Source organism: Miniopterus natalensis, chromosome 3 (genome assembly GCF_054644295.1).
Source record: "Miniopterus natalensis isolate mMinNat1 chromosome 3, mMinNat1.hap1, whole genome shotgun sequence".
NCBI lineage: Eukaryota > Metazoa > Chordata > Mammalia > Chiroptera > Miniopteridae > Miniopterus > Miniopterus natalensis.
This window is the reverse complement of record NC_142083.1, coordinates 46,745,381-46,754,982: the sequence shown is the minus strand read 5'-3', so window position 1 is coordinate 46,754,982 and position 9,602 is coordinate 46,745,381.

Below are 9,602 nucleotides of genomic sequence, written 5' to 3'. Positions count from 1 at the left end.
GACTATGCAAGTGATGTTTTCATGACAAGAAGGTGCTATGCCTTTTTTAAAAGTTATAAAGGCAACAGAGAACAGGATTCTATTAGAAACATTTGATTAAGGGCCACATTTATTAGCTACCTATGAAGCTGAGAAGACCAGGAGTAAGTACAACACTAGGAAAGGCTTTAAGGATTAGAATACATAGCAAATTTAACAAATATTTATTGAGAATTTATTTTGCTGTGGTCTTGGTGAGCAAAACTGACATGTCCTTAAGAGAAACTTTCATAACAGAAACTTAGATGCAAAGTCCTTAAGGTGATTTTTAAAGGGTTTCTGGTGTCTTCAGATGTAGTTTTGTCCTTGAAAGAGAAACCAAGGGGCAGAGTTGGTTGTTCCATCACCTTGTAGGGTATTTGTTTTGTTTTTTCATAAGTAATATTTTGCTAGTCTCACTGAGTTCAGGCATAAATCTTGGCATAGTAATGCTTATTTGGGGGGAATAATAAACTCCTTTAGTCATGTTTTTAAAAGGGAAGGATTTTGTTCTGTCATATAAGGGTAAAAGTTTAAGCTAAAAATTAAGCTAATGTCTCCATGGCAGTTTGCCTATAAAGTTTATTGATTTTGCATAGTAGATCAGGTAACTTGTCATCTCTAAATTATTCATACCTGATTAGAGTAAATTTGTGAATCTTTGGAATTAGAACTGAGTCATGTCAAAAATTACATAAAACGAGAATCTCTTAAGTTGAGTTCAGGAAACTTAATTTTACTATATGGTTTTGCAATGAAGACATCTGCAATTCTGCAATTCTAATTCCAATTTGTAATATTTCATAAAGTAGGTTTCTGAAAGTTAGAGATTATAATAATTACCTCTGGATATCTCTCTATATTTCCCTTCTAGACTTAGTGCATTTTACATTTTTTTTTTTTTTATAGGAGTCATTCTCTCATTATCTAGTAAAGTAGCCTGGCACAGAGATTCTGGGAGCAAATTCTAGGCAGAGATCTACTTGCTTTTTACCTTTGTTTACATTCTGACCCCAGTTTTATTTGAAGAAATTATTTATGAAGCTCTTTTTCCCCTCCTTGTTTGTGAAGCAGCTCTTGGGTCTGTAAGCCATAGAGCACTGTTCTCATCATGCATATATTTAGCACCCTAATCTCTGCAACCCGTTTTAGCTGCTTGTTATACTTTTTTTGACATTTTTTTGTATGCTTTCTGACATCTGCTTGCAAACTCCTGCAGCCTTTTCAATCCTGATATTCACTTGTTTCATATGATGTTGTTATCATTCTCCTTAGATATGCAGATGAGTTGCTTTTCTTCAAGTCCTGTCCCTTCAGCCTTGCTAGAAAAATTGTTCTGGAGACCCACCCCCAATTACTTGTTGATTTGTTTGTTTATTGGTACACTGCTTTCTGCCTCAGACTTCTAGCATGAAACTCTTGAGAACCGAATGCCTTCGGTTGACTTTTTAATGCAATCCATTTAAACACACACACACACATACACACACACATATACATGTGCTGTGCAATAATACTTCAAATAAGGCAGTATTTAATATCAGCTTTTAACAGCTCCAACAATAGCCATTGCAAAACTGATTCCCAAGAGCTTGAAAAGCCTCATAAAATGAACGCTTGTCAGGAATGATTTTTATAAACTTAAGTAATTGGTAACCTATGGTGCTGTCTTATCACATGGCATTTGTGTCAACAGTTGTCCTTTCTGATCATCAAAGCTGAATTAATTGTTTATTTGCCTCTAATATCATGTAGATTTACAACATTATGAGTGTTTGGTAGTGAACCCAAGTACAGTGCAGTGCTTTCTTCAGATCTCTGAGTATTTCAAAAGGCAGAATCTTTTGTCTCTCTGGAAATGTGCCACACTTGCAATACAATTGATATCTTTAGAAGAGATGTCTGCAGGGATGCGAGCACACAGCACCCATGATTCCAGGTAAGCTCAAATAGGTCTCCAGACCCTGAAATCATCCTGCGTAGTGGCTCAAAGTCATGAAAGTTTAGAGATAATGCTATATTTGTAATTTCTGAAACAAAAGCTTTCTTCTATGTTCTAATTATCAGAAGACATTTGGGTAGTAGTTAATTGGTAAAAATCTGTCAGTGCTGAAGGTGAAGCAGTAAGGAGCTCAGTTTTCATCAATGCCTAATGGTGTGATGTCTCACACATAATATTTAAGTCAGTAGCTTAACCTCCCTTGTATATTTAATGCAAGATAAACTACCAACACAGCATTTTGAAGTATTAGGTAACTATATTTAGATTGAGTTTGAATGAGCAGCAACATATTTCTTCTAGTAACACTGATAAAAAAAAAAAAATAGCTGTTCATATGATGTTATTTTTATTCAAGTCACTAATAAAAATCAGCACGTGATATTTAAATTTTATTTTTGATATCAGACATTGGCAGATAGGGGTGGTCTGCATGCTTGAAAAATTGTAAATAATTTAGTCTTAAATATACAGTCTCCTAAACCATGATAAAAATCTTTCTAAAGGAAAGTGAGATAATATTTCTTTTATTTATCAGACTTTGGACATTTTCTTTACTATCTTGGAGGAAAACAAAAAGACAATTTAAAAAAAGCATTGTTTCCCTAGAAAAATTGATGTCTCCCTGGATCTTTAAACATTGAGCTAAGTACATGAGTTATTGAGGTGAAATAAGTTGCTTTCAACAGTTGTTAATATATCATTAATAATCATACATGCAATAAATAACAACACATGAGTTATTTCCTAAGAGATATATGACTGCAAATTGCAGTAACAAATCACAGCGTGTGTAAAGAATGCTCATTACTCTAGTGTGTACAGAAGCTGCTTTAACAACTGTATTCTTTATGGTGAAGCTCACCCTAATTAGCCTTGCAGATTCCTCGGGGAATGTGTGCGAATGTTTGACATTGTGATGCTCTAGCGAAAGTGGGGGAGGAAGATGTCATTTCTGCACCAAGAAAGCACCAGGCCACAAGCCTGGCTTTCCACTCAGTCACTTGTTTTAATGTTATGCATTGTGGTGAAAGTAAATAGCCTTTTCAAACAAGTAGATAATAAGGGTGTTTGGAATTAAATAACTAATTAAATCAGTGTTAAACATGTAAGCTAGACAGCAATGTGGACTAACAAGTTTTTCCTCAATGGTGCCCCTTCTACTATAAAAAGTGCACAAACCAACGACATATCTGTATGTGCTCGAACACAGAGATTCGTAGCTACAAATGTAAGAAGAACACACTTCCTAGCCTCCATTGTATTTGAAAGCTAAGTGGACTATACATTTTTTAAAATAATGAAAAGAGAAAAAACAAGGTTGGAGCACACAAAAAAGCAGCATGTTTTTTTCCCTTTCAATGAAACATTATATGTGGATTCTGCGGCTCTGTTAGCTTATAGCTTGTTACTAAATCAGACTTTTCCTGCAGTGAAAAAAATTGCATCTTTCGTTGTAATCCTTGACAGCTTAAGGTTTAATGGAGGCAGTTTTTTTTTTAAAGGTATATAATGGGTTGACACCATGGAAGGCTGCTGAGAGCTCACAAACTCAGAAATAGCATGAAATGCAATAAAAACAAGCTCTTGCTGGTTTTTTTTTTTTAAATCATAATTTCCTATTCTTGATAGAGAAAGCAGGGGAAGGAAACAGCTTTTTGTTTTCTTAAAGTAAATTGTTTGTCTCATCCCAATCAAATGCCTCTCTTCTACCCTGGAAGAGTTTTTTAAAGTGGGGATTTCTTCAAAAGGTATGAAAGGGTAAGGTTATACACCTGTAAACCGAGAGAAAGTGGATTTCTGCCTGGAAGTGGGTGTAAGTACAATGTGAACTGCCAAGACAAGAACTCAGTGAAGGACGGGCTTTGCCTGTTTTGGAGAGAAGGGGAGAAGAGGCAGCAACAGAGCGGCGTCACTGCTGACAGTCTCACCCTGCTTGACACCAGAGGTCATGCTTGGTTACATGTCAGTTTACAGATTCCAGACAACACGTGGTCAGGGGTGTGGCCGAGGGGGGTCAAGATTACACCTGCAGCAAGGCTTTAAAACAACCTCGACAGTCGGCACTGAGGTTCCTCTCGGGGAGATATAATACTTTGGTTTGTTTCCTCTTAGGTTAGGATACTTTTTTGATAAATGCTGAGAATGATAGGGTGGGCTAGGGTGATAAATCAACTTTAAGGGAATACGAGACTAGAAATAAGAAAAAGATGGATAACTGCTCTATATAATAATGAATAGGAATGGGAGGGGCTGAATGAGAGGGGAGTGGAGGAAGGAGAGGAGAGAGGATCATTCAAGACTATAACGTGGCACAAAGTTTTCCTTCTTTTGCTAACAAAGCTGTGTACTATTTAATTTCATTGATGGTTCCAATATAAAGCCTGTTTTTCTAAAGGATCCAGGGATATCTGCCACATACACAGAAAATACCTTGCATGAGTCATAATTTATAAAAAATAAAAGGGGAGAAGTAGAAATATTCCTTGAACGAGTTGATATGGTGCAAAGAGAAGGCAACATCCATAGAGGTGACGGTTGACAACATAGACTATTCGGCAAGCGAGAACTGGAGTGAGAAGCAGCTCTGGAAAGAGAGGATGTGAGAAGGTAGAAAGATATCTGAAGGTGAGCCAGAAGAAATTTGTTTTCTTTTTTTTCTTTTTTTTTTTTAATATATCTTTATTGATTTCATAGAGAGGAAAGGAGAGGGAGAGAGAGAGACAGAAACATCAATGATGAGAGAGTCATTGATCGGCTGCAGCCCGCAACCTGGGCATGTGCCCTGACCGGGAATCGAACCCCGATCGCCTGGATCCTAGGTCCACACTCAACTGCTGAGCCATGCCTGGCCGGGCAAGAAATTTGTTTTCATTATGCTTACTTGGAACTTTCTTTTGAGAAAAGCACTTACTTTGATCTGAGAGTCATATGTGCCATTATGCTTTCTGACACTTTTCTCAGAATTCTATTAATTTTGGTGCAAGTGTGACACCCAATGGGGTGGAAAAAGTTATGATCATGAAAATGCTAATGGTATTAATTAATTTTTTTGTTGGTTTTGAGAATACATTGCAATGTTAGTTCGCAGGTTGACTGATAGCTCTCTAGAAAACAGTCACATTGTGATCAAATGTTGAAATACCCAGATTTGAGATACTAGTCATCATAGAATTTTTTTGAAAATTGACTGGAAAAAGCAAATGAGGAAACTAAAATTTATAATAAAAGGTAATCGGAATATATAAGATCATTTTCTCAGCATATACTCCGAATATTTTCAGAGTTTTAATTAAGTTATTTTAGCCAGTATTGAGAACTTATTGTAAATGAAACAATATTCTAAATACAGAGTAGGTGGTACTTATGGTTCTAGATTTTGATTACCCAAAATTTGAATTTTAAACCATGTTTTTTTCTTTAATCTCCTTTTAAAATACCTGTGACAGGTTTGGATGTGTTAAAGTTTGGGTGCAACTTTCCACATATAAAAAATATACATTTTTATTCTTTTATTTTTTAATTTATCTTTATTGTTGAGAGTATTATAGGTGTCCCATTCCCCCCCCCATTGACCCCCTCCACTTCGCTCCGACCCCCTCCCCAGGCCTTCACCCCATTATTGACTGTGTCCATGGGTTATGCATATATGCATATAACTTCTTTGGTTAATCTCTTCCCACCCTCCACCCCCCTTCCCTCTTTCCCCTGAAATATGATTGTCTGTTGCATGTGTCAATGTCTCTGGATCTATTTAGTTCATCAGATTCTTTTGTTCATTAGCTTCTTCTTAAAGAAGACCCTTCAACATTTCCTGTAGTGCTGTCTGATGGTGATGAACTCCTTTAGTTTTTCCTTGTGTGAGAAGCTCTTTATCTGACCTTCAATTCTAAATGATAGCTTTGCTGGGTAGAGCAATCTTGGTTGTAGTACTGTTTTTCATCACTTTGAATATTTCTTGCCACTCCCTTCTGGCCTGCAAAGTTTCTGTTGAGAAATCAGCTGACAGTCGTATGGGTGCTCCCTTGTAGGTAACTAACTGCTTTTCTCTTGTTGCTTTTAAGATTCTCTCTTTGTCTTTAACCTTTGGCATTTTAATTATGATGTGTCTTGCTGTGAGCCTCTTTGGGTTCCTCCTGTTTGGGACCCTCTGTGCTTCCTGGACTTGTAAGTCTATTTCTTTCCCCAGGTAGGGGAAGTTTTCTGTAATTGTTTTTCAAATAGGTTTTCAATTTCTTGGTCTCTTTCTTCCCCTCCTGGCACCTCAATAATATAAATGTTGGGCCGCTAGAAGTTGTTCCAGAGGCTCCTTATGCTATCTTCATATTTCTGTATTCTTTTTTCTTTTTGCTCTTCTGGTTGGGTGTTTTTTTGTCTCTTCATGTTCCAAATTGCTGATTTGATTCTCAGCGTCCTCTACTCTACTATTGATTCCATGAAAATTATTCTTCATTTCAGTTTGTGTAGCCTTCATTTCAAATTGGTACTTCATTATGTTATTGATTTTCTCAGTTATTTCCCTAATAGTCTGCTTAAACATCCTTATAAACAAAATTCTAAATTCTGTATCTGTTAGCTTGCTTGGGTCTATTTCATTTAGTTCCTCTTCTAGAGATTTCTTTTGTTCTTTCCTTTGTGACATGTTTCTTTGCCTCCACATTTTGGCTGCTTCCTGTTGTTTGTTTCTATGTATTAGGTAGAGGTGCTATGTCTCCTGGAATTTGTAGAGTGGCTTTGTGTAGTAGGTGTCCTGTAGGGTCCCGTGGCTCAGCCTCCCCAGTCACCTGAGCTGGGCCTTCTAGGTGCTCCCCTGTGTGGGCTGTGTGCACTGTCCTGTTGTAGTTGAGACTTGGTTCCTGTGGCATCACTGGGAGGAATTGACCCCCTGGCCAATCGGCTGTGAGGACCAGCTGCAACTACAGCCACAGAGTGGCTGTGCTGGAGACACCCCTATGGAGCAGGATTGACTTCAATGGGGCTTTGGTGTTCACCAAGTGCGCCCCCTGAGTGTCATTTGTGGATGTGGTAGGGTTGTAATCCAGCGTGGTCAAGTCTGACCACCAGGAGCCCTGTCTCTCGGGCCTCCCTGGAGGTGCAAAGTCAACCTGTGCCAGTGCCTTGCCCAGGGCCACCCAGCATGAGCTACACAGCAAACCACAGTTGGCTGCTACTTGTGCTGGGCTTGGAGGTGTCAGGAGAGGCCAAGCTGTGAGCCAGTGCAGGCTGTTGCTAGTGCCAGGCCTGGGGCCACTTATCAAGCCCTATGGGGCCCACTGCTGCTTGTTTGAGAGATTTTAGGAAAGTCCTAAGCATGAGGCTCCAGAGGCCACTTGCACAGAAAAGCCCCTGGCAATGGCCTGGATGAGCTGCAGGTGGGGAGGGGAGGGGCCTCCAGGAATCACGGGGCGGGGCCAAAGGCGTGAGTCAGGTGCTGGCGATTCAAACATGGCGCCTGCCTGCCGGCTGTGCGGGAGGACTCGCCACAGGAGCCATGGCCTCCGCCAGCCCTTCTGCCTGGGAGGAAGGTGCCCCCCCGCCTCTCGCCCGGATCTCAGGCAGGTTAGTTCCCCCCCGAGTGTCCCGGGTCCTTTCAGGCTGCTGCCCGGCGCTGGGCTCAGAGGGAGCGTCCGAGTGAGTCCGTGCCGGGCCCTTTAGAGGAGCTGCTGGGGCTCCCGCAGCCTCCGCCACCCTCAGGGACAGTCCCCGCTGGTTTCACAGCCCGGAGTAGTGGGGACGTCTCTTCCCGGCCCTGGAGCCCTGGCTGGGGGCCTGCTGGGGGGCTGGGACCCCTCCCTCCTCCCTCCTCCCTCCTCCAGTAAACCCTCACCGCTGAGCTGTCCCCCAGGGGCCTGTGGCCGCGTCTCCGGGATTCAGCCCCGCCCCGCCCGCGTCTCCGCCCCTCCTCCCGGTCTCGGTGCTCCTTCAGCTCCCTGGTTGTGGGGCTTCTGTGCAGCCGGATCTCAGGGGGCTCTGAGTGACGGTGGTTCTGTATTTTAGTCGTGATTTTGATGTGGCTGCGGGAGCCGGCGGGTGCAGGTGCTACCTACGCTGCCATCTTATTTCTCCAAAAATATACATTTTTTATTGATTTTTAGAGAGAGAGGAAGGGAAAGGGATAGAAAGGGATAGGACCATCTATGAGAGAGAAACATCACTGATCGGCTGCCCCCTGCACACCCCTATTGGGAATGGAGCCTGCAGCCCGGCATGTGCTCTGACTGCGAATCGAACCACGGCCACTTGGTTCCTGGGTTGACGCTCAGCCTCTGAGCCACACTTGGCCAGACTCCACATATATATTTTTTAATCATCACCCGAGGATATTTTTTCCATTGCTTTTCAGAGAGAGTAGAAGGGAGAGAGAGAGAAAGCGAGAGAGAGAGAGAAACATCAATGTGAGAGAGACACATTGATTGGTTGCCTCCTGCCTGCACCCCGACCAGGGCTGGGGATCGAGCCTGCAACCAAGGTAAATGCCTTTGGCTGGAATCCAACCCAGGACCCTTCAGTCTTCAGGTTGATGCTCTAACCACTGAGCCAAACTGGCTAAAGCTGGGCTCCACATATTTTTAAAAAATGTATCAGTGGATGTAAATCAAGTCCTAAATCAAATTGACAGTCCAGTAGAAGAAATCACTTACTTAAGTGGGTTGGACTGTAAGGCAGGAAATAAGAAGTGCTTCAAGAAAGCTAAGAGAAGGGTACACACACTGGATAAAGAAGATTAGTTCCAGTTTTTGTGAAGGCTTCCTGGAGCTATGCTAGAAACTAGAGAGGATTTTGAGAAGAAGAACCTGACAGATACTATGTGGATATGGGGAGGTATGGTAAAGAGGCTTTGAAGGTGCCACGAGCGTGTGGAGAAAAGCAAGCAGGTGGAAATCATGGTGCATCTACAGGGAAGAAGAGGTAACTTCATGAGGATGTTGAACCCTTGATAGGAAGTGATGAGCAAAAACATTAGAAAGGTGGGTCAAGGGATGAATGCTCAGCCGATAAATCTGGACTGTATTTAGTAGGAAATGGAGAGTCCTTGCAAGTTCATGAGCAGATAATAAATGTTAAAGCCACACTTTAGAAAGGTTAACATGGCAGTAGTGTGTAGAAAATTGAGATGAGGTGGTTTATTTATTTACTTATGAAGGACTTTTTAGTGGCACAACTAGTAGCCCAGATTCTTGCCATTTTTGGTGCAAACCATTTTGATGTGATTCTATACAGAGTCAAGAGCCAACCAGATATTCATATTTGACCAAATTTTTACCATTTGTAAAAATCACCCCATCTTTTGGAAATGAGGAGCTATCTTCCACCAGCATGAAGAAAAACTGATTAGAAAGCAAGCCCTTTTAATAACATATTACTATTTAAAATATATTTGATAAGAGATAAACAGGCATGATTATAATAGGACACTAAAGCTACCATTTCTTGAGGGTGTCTAGGTTTCAGTGATTGTGCTAAACATGTGTATGAATTGTCCTATTTAATCATAAAAACCACCCTAGAATCAAGCATGTTATTTCTGTTTTATACACTTGGAATGATAAGACTTTGATAGGAAGATGAAAAAGACCAGTTTACA